The sequence below is a fragment of the Hordeum vulgare genome, chromosome 5H (genome assembly GCF_904849725.1).
Source record: "Hordeum vulgare subsp. vulgare chromosome 5H, MorexV3_pseudomolecules_assembly, whole genome shotgun sequence".
NCBI classification, from domain to species: Eukaryota; Viridiplantae; Streptophyta; class Magnoliopsida; order Poales; family Poaceae; genus Hordeum; species Hordeum vulgare.
Window position 1 is genome coordinate 534,032,787 of NC_058522.1, and position 16,299 is coordinate 534,049,085.

Consider the following 16,299-nt stretch of genomic DNA (forward strand, 5'->3'; position numbering starts at 1 on the left):
GTCCATTTCTTAGTTGCATGCCTTTCTTGCTACCAATTAATCTTCATCTATTTGAAAATGTCTAGCAAATATTATTGAAAATTCCATGCAAATCTTATTGAAATTTCTGAATAATATCTCTTACAAAATTGACCAACTTTCTGTTTGTCAAGTTTCTGTTTGCAGTTCAGAATCTACAATTGAAAGAGATCGGCGTCACTGATATAGAAACTACACTGCACATTGGTTCTTTTGTACTACCGGCATGAAACCCTCAGGTGCCCGGCGAGATTCCTTAGATATCCAAGATCTGTTTCGGTCCTACCGATCCAACTTTATTTGGAGTTTCTGTTTTTTTGTTGCCAAAAGTCTTTGTCAAAATGTCAATCTTTTCAAGACTATGCTCCATGACCCCCCCCTCTTAGGATCCCTTACCCTCTGGCCCTTCTTGGAAATTGATGCTAAATTGGGAAAAATATCAAAGCCTAAGTATTTAAGAGGGAGACTTAAGGGGGGGTATCAAGCTTAAAGGAGGAGAGGGGAAACATATATTATGGGGGAGAGATCAATGCAACACAATTCAAAGGAGAGGTATTCTTAAGTGATTTGGATTTGACTTTTGACCATTCTATGTGCTTTAAACTTATCTCACCCTACCTACTCCCAATATCTACATGATAAGGTTCGGGGGGAGAATAAGAAGGTAATTAAATACTTGAGGGAGAAAGTTCTATTGACATCCTTTGGAGACATGACAATCTTAAAAGAATACTAATTCTTATACATGTCTTCAAAATCTTGGTATTCTTGAAACTCTTCTGCATTTGTTTGAATGGAACATTCTTGTGTTATCTAAACTTGTTTTTTCACGCATGTTCACCCTAGTTAAAATGCTCGATTACTTCGGCGTAACTATATGCATCTTCTTCATCTGCAGGATGATATCTTGCTTCTTGCTCATATCGTTTGCAAGAGAGACTTATGAACATGAACACACTTCGTTCACATAAATGCTTGATGCTTATATCCAAGACACATCTGACCTTTGATGTCCTCACTTCTATGTGTGCTCATACATTTGCTACATCTCCAACGTATCTATAATTTTTTATTGTTCCATGCTATTATCTTATCATCCTAGGATACTTTTTTAGTAATAATTTACCAATTTATATTTTTTTCAGCACTAACCTATTAACGCAGTGCCCAGTGCGAGTTTCCGTTTTCTGCGTGTGTTTTTACTTTTTAGGTTTATAGAACCAAACGAAATCCAATTGCCCCAAAACTTTTTTATGATTTTTTCTGGACCAAAATAAGACTTGTAATGCTCGGCGGAAGATGTGAGGCCACATGAGGGAGGCACAAGCCAACAGGGCGCGCACTGATGGCTTGTCCCTCCGTTGTGGCCCCTCTACCTCCATTCTCTGGCTTATAAATTCACATATATTCCAAAAACCCTAAAGACGATCGCGAAACACTTTTTACTCCACCGCAAGTCACTATTACACGGCGATCCCATCTGGAGCTCTCTTCCGGCACCATGCTGCCCTCATGATGATGTGTGAGTAGTTCACCATAGACCTAAGGGTCCGTAGTTAGTACCTAGATGGCTATCTCTCTCTATCTTGATCTTCAATACAATGGTCATCGCATCTTCACTTTGATCTATCCGATGTAATTCTTTTGTATGGCGTCTTTGCTGGGATTCGATGAATTATGGGTTTATGTTTAGACTATTCATGAAAAGTATTTGAGTCTTCTCTGATTATTATGATTATTATTTGCGTGATCATCATAGATTCCCAATTCTCTCTCATATATTGAATTGATTTGGCCAAGTAGCTTGGTATTACTTTAGTCAGAGGAGTGTGTTGTAGTGGGTTTAACCTGACGAGTTTCTATATCTCAGTGACAGAAGGGGACAAGATGCATCTTTGTGTTGTTCGCACTAGGTATTAAACGATGGGGTTTATTCATATTGATTGAGTTTACTTTGTCTACATCATGTCATCGTTCTCCAAGCATTACTCTGTTAGTCATGAACTTAATACATACAGAGGCAAGAATATAAACGCTATTGAAGTGGAGTAATAGTAGTAGGTGCAGGAAGGAGTTGGCCTATTTGCTTATGGACGTAATGCCTATATACGCATGATCATTGTCGTAAAAGTAACATAACTATCCGCTTTTCTGTCAATTGCCCAAGAGTAATTTGTTTACCGCCGTATGTTGCTTTCATGAGAGATGCCACTAGAGAACAATATGCCCCTCGGGGTCTATTCACTTATATATTCACAAAACTTATCTTTACCTCGATGTTCTTATTTTATTTTCTTTTATTTTTCAATTTACAATTCTCTACAATTATCTACACACCTCATTCACTTGCAAATAACGAGATCAAGGGGATTGACAACCCTCTTGCCCGCATTGGGTGCAAGTTGTTTGCTCTTTTGTGTGCAGCCGCTCAAGACAGTTGAGGATTGATATTCCTATTGGTTCGATAAACCATGGTTTCTTAACTTAGGCAAATACTTACCCGTATTGTGCTGCAATTACCCGTTCCTATTCACGGAAAACCCAATGCAGGTCACAAGTATCATGAAGGATTTCTGGCACCGTTGGTGGGGAATACCATCACCAACTATCAAGTAACCTCACATAAATTATCATTCATTTTTCTTATTTTCATTTGCTGTTACATTTTGCTTGCTTCACAAAAATCAAAAATAAAAAAACATTGACCTTTGCCTGCCAATAGTTCACTTCTTTGCTCGCTAGTTTGCTTGTTTTGTTTGTCACATTTGTTGAAAGTTGCTATCATGTCTGAATTTGAGGAAGTTATCGTTGAAAGCACTAGTTAAGATAGCACTGTTTACTTGGATGAATAAATAATAAAATTTATTGGTTACACTCATGATACTCCTACAAATCAAGTCCCTATTGTCCCTACTAGTAATACTCACATGACTCTAAATTCTAAAATCTATCATGTGGGCAGTAGGAACATTATTGGAAAGCATGTCATCCAAGAATTATTTGAGTACTCGGTAGTTTCATCTATTATTAAAAAGTCCATACTTGATGAAATAAATTGTTATGTGGATGCTATAACCATGCTTGTATTGAAAATGGAAAGAAAAATTGTGCATCTCCATCCTATGCTTCAAAAGATATGTTTGGGACTCCCTAGCATGCACGATCTCGATATTAAGAAATTTTCTATCACTATCCTTATGCATGAACTTAATTATATTGTGCGTGAAGCAAAATAAATTCTTACCTTCTATGGAATAAAATATTAACATCCTCCCATAGAAGCGATCCTCCATAACACAGATGCTATGCGTAGGTTGGAATATAATGGCTATCACAGATTTGATATGAATATGAGGATGAATGTGCTTGCCAAAGAATTAACACAATCCTTATTTATCCACACTTGTGGTAAATTTTAATGGATTGATAAAGTAATTAATGAAGGTTTTAGTGAAGATTGGCAAGAAAATACTATTAGGGAACCTATTAGTGATGAAATCCATGTCTTATATGAAGAATCCTTTGATGATAGTGATGCGAGTTATGATATTATAAATCCTTTTGAAAACTTGAGCTCTTCAACTAGGTTATAAAAAAGGTGACTTATTAAGTAAAATTTTGGATTAGCTAATTTTAAAGGAGATGGAGGGGTCCAACACTTGATCATATGCATTATGCCTAGCTAGGGGCATAAAACAATAGCGCTTGTTGGGAGGCAATCCAACAGTTATCTTAATTTTTGCTTTTTACTTTCTGTTTTGGTGTGATGAAATGATTATTGCCTCTGTTTAGTGTTTGTGCAAGGTAAAGCCATTGGGATGACTTGTGTGGTAAGTAGAATTTATATGGTGCAAAAAACAGAAACTTTGACGTCTAGTGAGGAATTTCTTGGATTTTAATGGAATGTATTTTTAAAATGAATTATTTAAAAAGTATTTATGTACAGATTACTTAGGTATTCCTAATTTTTCAGAATTTTTGGAGTTACAGAAGTATGGGTTCTTTACAGATCATTACAGGTTGTTTTGTTTTAGACAGATTCTATTTTTGCTTGCACAGTTTGCTTTTTTTGATGATGCTATGGATTGTGTCGGAGGGTATAAGCCATGGAGAAGTTAGAATACAGTACTTATTATGCAATAATGAAAAATTAATCAAATTATAACAATACCTAAGTATTTTATTTCTTGCTTATACTAACGGATCTCACGACGTTTTGTTGAGTTTTGTGTGATTGAAATTTTCAAGTTTTGGGTGTTATCGCGATGGACAAAGGAATAAGGAGAGGAAAGAGCCTAATCTTGGGGATTCCCAAGGCACCCCAATATAATATTCTAGGAATAATAAAGCTTCTAATCTTGGGGATGCCCCAGAAAGCATCCCTTCTTTCGTCTCAATTCATCGGTATGTCACTTGGAGCAACATTTTTATTCGTAACATGATATGAGTTTTGCTTGGAGAGTCATTTGCTTTTTTATTTTTTATTTTAATTTTCCAAAGTCATCATTTGCTGGAAACACCAACTCGAGAGAGACACACATTCATCATGATTTGATAGAATAATCTATGTGCTTCACTTATACCTTTTGAGCTTAGCAATTGCCCAAGTACTTAACTTATATCTTTTTGAGCACGGTGGCGTATATATTTTATATAAATATTTACACTCTTGTTCTTGACATATACTTTTTTGAGAGTTAATGAATAGTAAAGGTAATATGCATGGGTCATAAGGCTAGTCCAAAAATAATAGTTATTCAATGAATGATAATCATAACAATCATGTAGCACATAAAGAGAAATTGTGGGTTAATGATATTGATGTGGTAACATGAAAAAGGTGCGAGTGCATCATTGTTGATTTGTAGAAGTACTCGCATTAATAGGTGTTAATTTATTGTTTGTCTGAATATTAAAAAGGCATGGCGGGGATGTGTGAGCATTTCCATTCCTTGTAAAATCCTAGTGTTATTTCCAGTCGGAAGCGTGCGATGGTTAACTCCTCCCAACCCCCTTCCTGGAGGCATGCGATTAGTTCTTTGATTTGTGATAAAAAAATAAAACTTTTCGATAAGTATATGAATTCTTTATGACTAATATGAGACTATATGCAATCTCACCTCCTCGTATTTTGTTAGCCTCTTCGGTACTGTGCATTGCACATTATCACCTCGAGGATGGATGCAAACTTCGACGGTGCATCCAAACCCCATGGCATGATACGCTCTGTCACACATAATCCATACTATATCTTCCTCAAAATAGCCACCATACCTACCTGTCATGGCTTTTTCATATACATTCCGAGATATATTGCCATGCAAATTCCACCGTTACATATGACTTGTTCATTCATCATCATATTACTTTGCATGATTATATAGAGCTGACATAACATTTGTGCATTCATCATTATTTCACATACATGTCATGCTAGATCATTGCACATCCTGGTACACTGCCAAAGGCATTCATATTGAGTCATATTGCTTCATAGCTCTTCATATTGAGTTCTCATTGAGTTGTAAATAAATAAAAGTATGATGATCATCATTATTAGAGGATTGTCCTAGTGAGGAAATAAAAATGGGGGAGGGAAGATGATCCCACCATAATAAAAAAATGAAAAAATGAATGAGAGAAAAATAGAGAAGGGACTTTGCTACTATCCTTTACCACACTTGTGCCTCAAAGTTGCACCTTGTTCCTCATTTAGAGAGTCGCATCATATGTGATTTTCATATGCTAGTGGGAATAAATTTTTCATTATTATAAACTTGGCTTGTATATTCTGATGACGGGCTTCCTCAAATGCCCGAGGTCTTCATGAGGAAGCAAGTTGTATGCACACCCCACTTAGCTTCAGTTGAGCTTTCATACACTTATAGCTCTAGTGCATCATTTGCATGGCAATCCCTACTCCTTGCATTGACATCTACCGACGGGCATCTCCATAGCTTGTTAGTACGCCTACTTGATATGAGACTATCTTCTCCACTTTTTACCCCTTTGATATCTACCACCATATTCTATTCCACCCTTATGCTATGTCCATGGTTCACACTCATGTATTGCATGAAGAATAAAAAGGTTAATTCACATTGAAAAGGTATGATCCAATTGCCTGACTTGGACACTGTGGTGCTTGACATTTGTATTATTGTGGTAAAGATGGAGACATGCCTTGCAAATATGATAAGATGAATGGGGGTAAACATTCTTTTAGGATCGTATACTTTGAAACATTGATGATTTTGTTGCTTGTGCTTATAAATATTACTATGTTGATGTTTGTTAATTCATCATTTGTCAATGAGCATACATGCAAAAGATTACATACTAGGAAACATGTCACATCAAAAATCTGTTTTTATCATGTACCTACTCAAGGACGAGTAGGAATTAAGCTTGGGGATGCTCGATACGTCCCAACCTATCTATAAATTTTTATTGTTCCATGTTATTATATTATCATCCTAGGATACTTTTTTAGTAATAAATTACCAATTTATATTATTTTTTAGCACTAGCCTATTGACCCTGTGCCCAGTGCTAGTTGTTGTTTTCTGTGTGTGTTTTACTTTTCAGATTTAGAGTACCAAACAAAGTCCAATTGACCCGGAAAAAATTAATGACTTTTTCTCGACCAAAAGAAGACCTGGAAGCCTCGAGAGAAGACTAGAGGCCACATGAGGGACGCACAAGCCCACAGGGCGCGGCCAGGGGGGTCGACGCGCCATGACGGATTGTCCCTCCTTTGTGGCCCCTCTAGCTCCGTTCTCTCGCCTATAAATTCACATATATTCCAAAAACCCTAAAAATGATTGTGAAACACTTTTTCTACTGCCGCAAGACTCTGTTCCACGGTGATCCCATGAGGAGCTTGATGTCCCACAAGCGTATGGGATCGCAGAAGTTTTCCAGGGTAGAGTATTCAACCCAAATATGTTGGTTCACACAAGGGAAGCGAAAGAATATTATCAAGTATTAGCAGCTGAATGTGTCAGATTCAACCACACCTAAAAGATTAGTGTCTGCAAGCAAAGTATTAGTAGCAAAGTAGTTGATAGCAACAGTGCCAGAAACAATCTGTTGACAAGGCAGACTATTCCTAACTATTGTATCAATGGCGCGAGTAAAGAGCACGTTGACGGGGGCTTATTATTTAGAAGAATGCTTCCCCGGCTACGGCTCCAGAAAAATCTTGCAGCAAGTAACAGCGAAGTAGCAAGGAACAGCAGTAGCAGCAGCAGCAAAGTGACAACAGTAGCAACAGTAGCAGCAAAGTGGCCCAATCCCTTTTCTAGCAAGGGACAAGCCAAGACAAAGTAACGTAGCGAGAACCAGTAGTAAAAGACTCGTAGGCAGTGGATCGGTGATGGATGAGTATGAAGGATGTGATTCATCATGTAACAACTATAACACAGAGAGATAAGTGACTATCTCCCGTTCGTCAATCTAATGTAGGCATGTATTCCGTATGTAGTCATACGTGCTTAGGGAAAAGAACTTGCATGACATCTATTGTCCATCCCTCCCGTGGCAACAGGGTCCTAAACGAAACTACGGGATATTAAGGTTCTCCTTTTAATAAAGAACCGGACCAACGCATTAACACGCGGTGAATACATGAACTCCTCATACTATGGTCATCTCCGGGAGTGGTTCCGGCAATTGTCACTCCGGGGTTGCCGGGTCATAACACATAGTAGGTGACTACAACTTGCAAGATAGGATCTAAAACACACATATATTGGTGACAAGATAATAGGTTCAGATCTGAAATCATGGCACTTGGGCCCTAGTGACAAGCATTAAGCATAGCCAAGTAGTAGCAACATCAATCTAGAACATAGTGGATACTAGGGATCAATCCCTGTCAAGGACTAACTCGATTACATGATAGATCTCATCCAACTCATCACCGTCCAGCAAGCCTGCGATGAGATTACTCACGAACGATGAAGAGCATCATGGAATTGTCGATGGAGAAAGGTTGATGATGACGATGGCGACGATGTCCCCTCTCCGGAGCCCGAAACGGACTCCAGATCTGCCCTCCAGATGAAGAATAGAATGTGGCGGCGCCTCCGTATCGCAAAATGCGATGAAACCTTCTCCCTCATTTTTTTCCCGGGCGAGACGGAAGATATAGAGCTGAGTTTGGGGGCGGTGGTGCCACGTGGGCCCCACAAGCCTGCACGGTGCGGCCTAGGGTGGTGTCCGCGGCCTGTGGGCTTGTGGCCCACTGGCACGCCCCCTCCGGTGGATCTTTGCGCATGTATTTTTCTTTTATTCCAGAAAAAATCTCCGTAAATTTTCAGGACATTCCGAGAACTTTTATTTCTGCACAAAAACAACACCATGGCAATTCTGCTGAAAACAACGTTAGTCTGGGTTAGTTCCATTCAAATCATGCAAATTAGAGTCCAAAACAAGGGCAAAAGTGTTCGGAAAAGTAGATACGACGGAGACGTATGAGAGCTCCATTCCAACACCCTGTCGGAGCGGGAATCTATCATGGAGGGCCTATTCATCAACATTGTTGCCTTCGTGATGATGTGTGAGTAGTTCACCACAGACCTGTGAGTCCGTAGGTAGTAGCTAGATGGCTAGCTCTCTCTCTTGATCTTCAATAGAATGGTCATTGCATCTTTGCTTTGATCTATCCGATGTAATTTTTTGCATGGTGTGTTTGTTGGGATCTGATGAATTGTGGTTTTTTGGTAAGATTATTCATTAAAACTATTTGAGTCTTAGCTGATTATTATGATTCTTATTTTCATGATCATCATAGCTTCGTAATTCTCTCTAATCTATTGAATTGCTTTCGCCAAGTACCTTGATATTTCTTAAGTGAGAGGGGTGTGTTGTAGTGGGTTCAACGTGACGAGTTTCTACATCCCAGTGACAGAAAGGGATAGGATGTGTCTTTGTGTTGTTTCCACTAAGGATAAAATGATGGGTTTTATTCATATTGATTGAGTTTACTTTGTCTACATCATGTCATCGTGCTCCAATTATTACTGTGTTTGTCATGAACTTAATGCGTAGAGGGGCAAGCATAGAAGCGCTCTTGAAGTGGAGTAATAGTTGTAGGTGCAGGTAGGAGGCAGCCTATTTTCTTATGGACGTGATGCCTACATATACGTGATTGCCGTGAAAATCACATAACTATCTACTTTTGTGTCAATTGCCCAACAGTAATTTGTTTACCCACCGTATTTTGCTTCCATGCGAGATGCCACTAGAGAAAACTATGGCTCGGGGTCTATTCACTTATATCTTAAAAAAACTTATCTTTACCTCATTGTTCTTATTTATCTTTTGTTTTATTTTCCAAAATACAATTCTCTACAATTATCTACACACTTCAGTGGCTTTGCAAATAATGAGATCAAGGGGATTGACAACCGTCTTGCCCACATTGGGTGCAAGTTGTTTACTATTTTGTGTGCAGTCGCCGAAGACGGTTGAGGATTCATATTCCTATTGATTTGATAAACCTTGGTTTCTTAACCGAGGGAAAAACTTCCCGTATTGTGTTGTAATTACCCGTTCCTCTTCACGGAAACCCCAACGCAGATCACAAGTATCAGCATTCCAAAAGCAACTATTCTTTAAAGGTCTGCACAAATATAGGGAGCTTGCTTTAGTCATATGTCTCTCAAAGCTATCATTTATTATGTTGCATATTTAAAATTGAAGTTTTGTTTGTATGTTCTCATCAGTTACCAAGAATGTGGATATAGAAAGCACAAATGCTCCCTTGGTGGATTTGATGATTAATGACAACATACATTGTCTCTTGGACTAACAGTTACATCTAGTATATTTGAGAGAAGTCCAAATATTGAAATGGATGGGAGTTGTGGAAAGGAACCCTAAGATGCAAAGAACACCTATTGCCAAAAGCTTCAAGACTATACATTTTGTTTTATGTAAGCAATCACAATTGATTCCATATGAATGACAATACTATTAAAAGGGGATGAGGTACTAATGATGATCTGGTTGCTCAAGTGATTAGAGATATGCCACCAAAAACCTCAATCAAACTCTCACAAAAGATTCTGACCAAAACCCTAAACTACCAAATTCGACGATACCAAGTTTTCTACTTTGGTGCCACCGAGTTAGTCCTAGACAGAACCCAAGCCAAACAGTAGCACCTAGAACTGAGATCTCGTTCGGTGACACCGAAAAGTAGTGACCAAGTTGGTGGAATCAAATTGTTCAAATTTGGAATTTCTGAGTTTTAGATTTCAGTGCCACCAAAGTACTGGAGTTTCTTAGGTAAAGTCAAAACATTCACACCGAGATGTTTCCTTCGGTCTCACTGAGAAGCCAAACATGAGGACATTTTGCACTAGGTGGTACGACCGAGTGTACACTTCGGTTTCACCGAGTTGGGCAATAATGTTGTAACAATTTTGTGGAGATGGCTATAAATACCACCTCACGCCCTCTCTATTATATAGAGAGTACTCAGAACATATCCACACTTCGACCATTCATTTCCTGAGAGAGAGCCACCTACTCATCTGTTGAGATCAAGATATTCCATTCCAACCATATGAATCTTAATTTCTAGCCTCCCCAAGTTGCCATCCACCCAATCATACTTTTCTACTAGGCCAAATTCCATGAGAGAGTGATTGGGTGATGAGGAGACTATCTTTTAAAGCGCAAGAGCAAGGAGTCCATCATCGATACACCATCTATTAAGTTTTGGAGAGTGGTCTCTCCTAGATTGGTCAAGTATCGCTTGGAAGTCTCCAAATCTTGTGGAGTTGAACCAATAAGTTTGCAAGGGCAAGGAGATTGTCTACTTTATGAAGATCTACCATAAGTGAGGCTAGTCTATCGTGGGCGAAAGTCGTGGAATGGACAAGGTTGCTTCTTCATGGACCCTTCATGGGTGGAGCCCTCCATGGACTCGCATAATTGTTACCCTTTGTAGGTTGAAGCCTCCATCAGCGTCGACATACTATAGCACCAGCTATTGGAACCACACCAAAAGTCTGTGTGTCTTCATTGTGTTTGATCTTCCTACTCTACCATCTTATATGTTTATTGCAAATGCATCATGTTTACCTTCTGATGCTTAATCTCTTATTATGCATGTGTAGGAACTTTTGGATGCAACTTAACTTGTGAATTTTTTTCCTAAAATTCAAGCAAATCAAAAACTTCTCATATATCTTGTTACGTGTTGCTATCCCACAGACAACAGCGCCAGAAGTTGACACGTTGACAGAGGCTGGGCTTGCGTTGGTTCTTCCCTTGAAGAGGAAAGGGTGATGCAACACAAGAGCAGTAAGTATTTCCCTCAGTTTGAGAACCAAGGTATCGATCCAGACGGAGGGTCTCGTCAAGTCCAGAGTACCTGCGCAAACACAAACAAGCTTGCACCCAACGCTTCAAAGGGGTTGTCAATCCCTTCAATATTGTTTGCAAAGTGATATCTGAAGGCGGAAAGTGCAACGAAGTAAAAAGTGTAAGGCTAAAAATATGGTGTGGAGTAGACCCTCGGGGCCATAGTGTTCACTAGAGGCTTCTCTCAAAATAGCAAGTATCACGGTGGGTGCACAAATTACTGTCGAGCAATTGATAGAACCGCGCAAAGTCATGACGATATCTAAGGCAATGATTATGCATATACACATCACGTCCGAGACAACTAGATCGATACTTTCTGCATCTACTACTATTACTCCACACATCAACCGCTATCCAGCATGCATCTAGTGTATTAAGTTCATGACGAACAGAGTAACGCTTTAAGCAAGATGACATGATGTAGAGGGATAATCTCAAACCAATGATGAAAACCCCATCTTTTTACCCTTGATGGCAACAAAACGATACGTGCCTCGCTACCCCTTCTGTCACATGGTGAGGTCACTGATACGTCCATTTTGCATCATGTTTTCATGTTGATATTTATCGCTTTATGGACTGTTATTATACCTTGTGGAACCTTACTTATGCCTTTTCTCTCTTATTTTGCAAGGTTTATTTGAAGAGGGAGAATACCGGCAGGTGGAATTCTCGACTGGAAAAGGAGCAAGTGTGAGTCCTCTATACTGCGCAACTCCAAATGCCCTGAAAATCAATGTGGATTTTTTTGGGAATATATAAAAAATACTGGGGGAAAGAAGTGTCAGAGGGGAGCAACCAGGGACCCACAAGCCTGGTTGCCGCGGCCTACCCCCCTGGCCGCGGCAACAGGGCTTGTGGGCACCCTGGTGGCCCACTGGCCCCCCTCTTTTGCTATATGAAGGGTTTCATCTGAGAAAAAATCAGGGTGGAGCTTTTTCATGGATTCTCCGCCGCCACGAGGCGGAACTTGAGCAGATCCAATCTAGAGCTCCGGCAGGATGATCCTGCCGGGGAAACTTCCCTCCCGAAGGGGGAAATCGTCGCCATCGTCATCACCAACACTCCTCTCGTTGGAGGGGAGTCATCTCCATCAACATCTTCATCAGCACCATCTCCTCTCCAAACCCTAGTTCATCTCTTGTAACCAATCTCTGTCTCGCAACTCCGATTGGTACTTGTAAGGTTGCTAGTAGTGTTGATTACTCTTTGTAGTTGATGCTAGTTGGATTACTTGGTGTAAGAGTTTATGTTCAGATCCTTGATGTTATTCATTACACCTCTGATCATGATTATATTATGCTTTGTGAGTAGTTACTTTTGTTCCTGAGGACATGGGATAAGTCATGCTAATAATAGTCATGTGAATGTGGTATTCGTTCGGTATTTTTATATGTTGTATGATGTTTTTCCTCTAGTGGTGTTATGTGAACTTCGACAACATAACACTTCACCATATTTGGGCCTAGAGGAAGGCACTGGGGATTAGTAAGTAGATGATGGGTTGCTAGAGTGACACAGAAGCTTAAACCCCAGTCTATGCGTTGCTTCGTAAGGGGCTGATTTGGATCTACTAGTTTAATGCTATGGTTAGACGTTGTCTTAATTCTTCTTTCGTAGTTGCGGATGCTTGCGAGAGGGGTTAATCATAAGTGGGATGCTTGTCCAAGTAAGGGCAGTACCCAAGCGCCGGTCCACCCACATATCAAACTATCAAAGTAACGACCGCGAATCACATGAACATGATGAAAATAGCATGACAGAAATTCCCGTGTGTCCTCGGGAGCGTTTTTCCTCTTATAAGACTTTGCTCAGGCTTGTCCCTTGCTACAAAAGTGATTGGTCCACTTTGCTGCACCGTTGCTACTACTTGTTACTTGTTACTTTTCGCTTGCTACGTTTCACCCCACTACACCATCACTTGTTACCGCTACTTTCAGTGCTTGCAGTTATTACCTTGCTGAAAACCATTTATCAGAGCCTTCTCCTCCTCGTTGGGTTGGACACTCTTACTTATCGAAAGGACTACGATTGATCCCCTATACTTGTGGGTGATCAAGACTCTTTTCTGGCGCCGTTGCCGGGGAGGAAAGCGCCTTTGGTAAGTGGAATTTGGTAAGGAAACATTTATATATTGTGCTGAATTTTATTGTCACTTGTCACTATGGAAACTATTCCTTTAAGGAGTTTGTTCGGGGTATCTTTACCACGAACGGAAGCACAAGGAGTTGTTCCTCAACCTGAGGTACCTACTGAAAATATCTTTTATGAAATTCCTTCAGGTATGCTTGAGAAACTGCTGGCTAATCCTTTTACAAGAGATGGATCTTCACATCCAGACTTGCATATAATCTATGTAGATGAAGTTTGTGGTTTATTTAAGCTTGCAGGTTTGCCCGAGGATGAGGTAAAGAAGAAAGTCTTTCCTTTATCTTTGAAGGATAAGGCGTTGACATGGTATAGGTTATGTGATGATACTGGATCATGGGACTACAATCGGTTGAAATTGGAATTTCATCAAAAGTTTTATCATATGCATTTAGTACATCGTGATCGGAATTATATTTATAACTTTTGGCCTCGTGATAGGGAAAACATAGCTCAAGCTTGGGGGAGGCTTAAATCAATGTTATATTCATGCCCCAATCATGAGCTCTCGAGAGAAATTATCACTCAAAACTTTTATGCTCGGCTTTCTCATGAAGATCGTACCATGCTGGACACTTCTTGTACCGGTTCTTTTATGAAGAAGGATATTGACCACAAGTGGAATTTATTGGAAAGAATCAAACGTAACTCTGAAGATGGGGAGCTTGAAGAAGGTAAGGAGTCGGGTATGAATTTCCAGTTTGATTGCGTTAAATCTTTTGTTGAAACAAACACTTCTAGAGATTTTAGCGCTAAGTATGGACTTGACTCTCAGATAGTAGCTTCTCTATGTGAATCTTTTGCTACTCATGTTGATCTTCCCAAAGAGAAGTGGTTTAAGTATCATCCTCCTGTAGAAGTCAACATAGTTAAACCCAATCTAGTTGAGGAGAAAGTCATTGCCTTTAGTGATCCTATTGTTCCTTGTGCCTACGCTGAGAAACCACCTTACCCTGCTAGGAAAAAGGATTATTCTAAAGCTCCAACTGTGATACGTAGGGGTTACATTAGACCACTTGCACCCCCTGAGGAAATTAGAGTTGAACCTAGTGTTCCTATTATCAAAGATCTCATAGCCGAAGACATAGATGGGCATGTTATCAAATTCTGTGAGGACTCCGCTAGAATAGCTAAACCTCACGCGAAAGACAAATACGGACCTGTAGTTGTCCTGCCCGTTGTTTGTGTCAAGATAGGAGATCAATGTTATCATGGTTTATGCGATATGAGTGCTAGTGTTAGTGCAATACCCCGGTCCCTATATGATGAAATCAAAGATGAGATTGCACCTCCTGAGTTAGAACCCATTGATGTCACTACTACGCTAGCTAATAGAGACACTATCTGCCTCTCGGAATTGTGAGAGACGCAGAAGTCTTGTGTGGTAAGACGAAGTATCCTACTGATTTCCTCGTCCTTGCTACTGCACAAGATAGCTTTTGTCCCATCATATTTGGTAGACCCTTTCTCAACACTGTCAATGCTCACATTGATTGCATTAAACAGACTGTCACTGTTAGTTTCGAGGCTGTGTCTCATGAATTTAACTTCTCCAAGTTTGGAAGACAACCCCATGAAAAAGAGTCGTCTGGTAGGGATGAAATCATTGCTCTTGCCTCTATTGTCGTACCTCCTACAGATCCTTTAGAGCAATATCTGCTTGAGCATGAAAATGATATGCATATGGATGAAAGAGATGAGATAGATAAAATTGTCTTCGAACAATATCCTATTCTCAAGAATAATCTGCCTGTTGAACTACTTGGGGATCCTCCCCCACCAAAGGGTGATCCCGTGTTCGAGCTAAAACAGTTACCAGATACTCTTAAGTATGCCTATCTTGATGAGAAGGAGATATATCTTGTTATTATTAGTGCTCACCTCTCGAATCACGAAGAGAAGAAGTTGTTAAAAACTTTGAGGAAGCACCGCGCTGCTATTGGATATACTCTTGATGATATTAAGGGTATTAGTCCCACTCTATGTCATCACAAGATTAAAACCGATCCTGATTCTAAGCCAGTTGTTGATCATCAACGGAGATTAAATCCGAGGATGAAAGAGGTCGTGAGAAAAGAAATATTAAAGCTTCTGGAAGCAGGAATCATTTATCATGTTGCTCATAGTGCTTGGGTAAGTCCAGTACATTGCGTACCTAAGAAGGGAGGTATCACCGTCGTTCCTAATGATAAGAATGAACTAATCCCACAGAGGATTATTACTAGCTATAGGATGGTGATAGACTTCCGGAAACTGAACAAGGCAACTAGGAAAGACCATTATCCTTTGTCGTTTATCGACCAAATGCTACAAAGGCTATCCAAACACACACACTTCTGCTTTCTAGACGGTTATTCAGGTTTCTCGCAAATACCTGTGGCACAATCTGATCAGGAGAAAACCACTTTCACCTGCCCCTTCGGTACCTTTGCTTATAGACATATGCCTTTTGGCTTATGCAATGCACGTGTCACCTTTCAAAGATGTATGATGGCTATATTCTCTGACTTTTGTGAAAAGATTGTTGAGGTTTTCATGGATGATTTCTCCGTTTACGGGTCTTCCTTTGATGATTGCCTCAGCAACCTTGATCGAGTCTTACACAAATGCAAAGATACCAACCTCGTCTTGAACTAGGAGAAGTGCCACTTCATGGTTAATGAAGGCATCGTCTTAGGACACAAAATCTCTGAGAAAGGCATTGAAGTTGATAAGGCTAAGGTTGATGCAATTGAGAAAATGTCTTGCCCC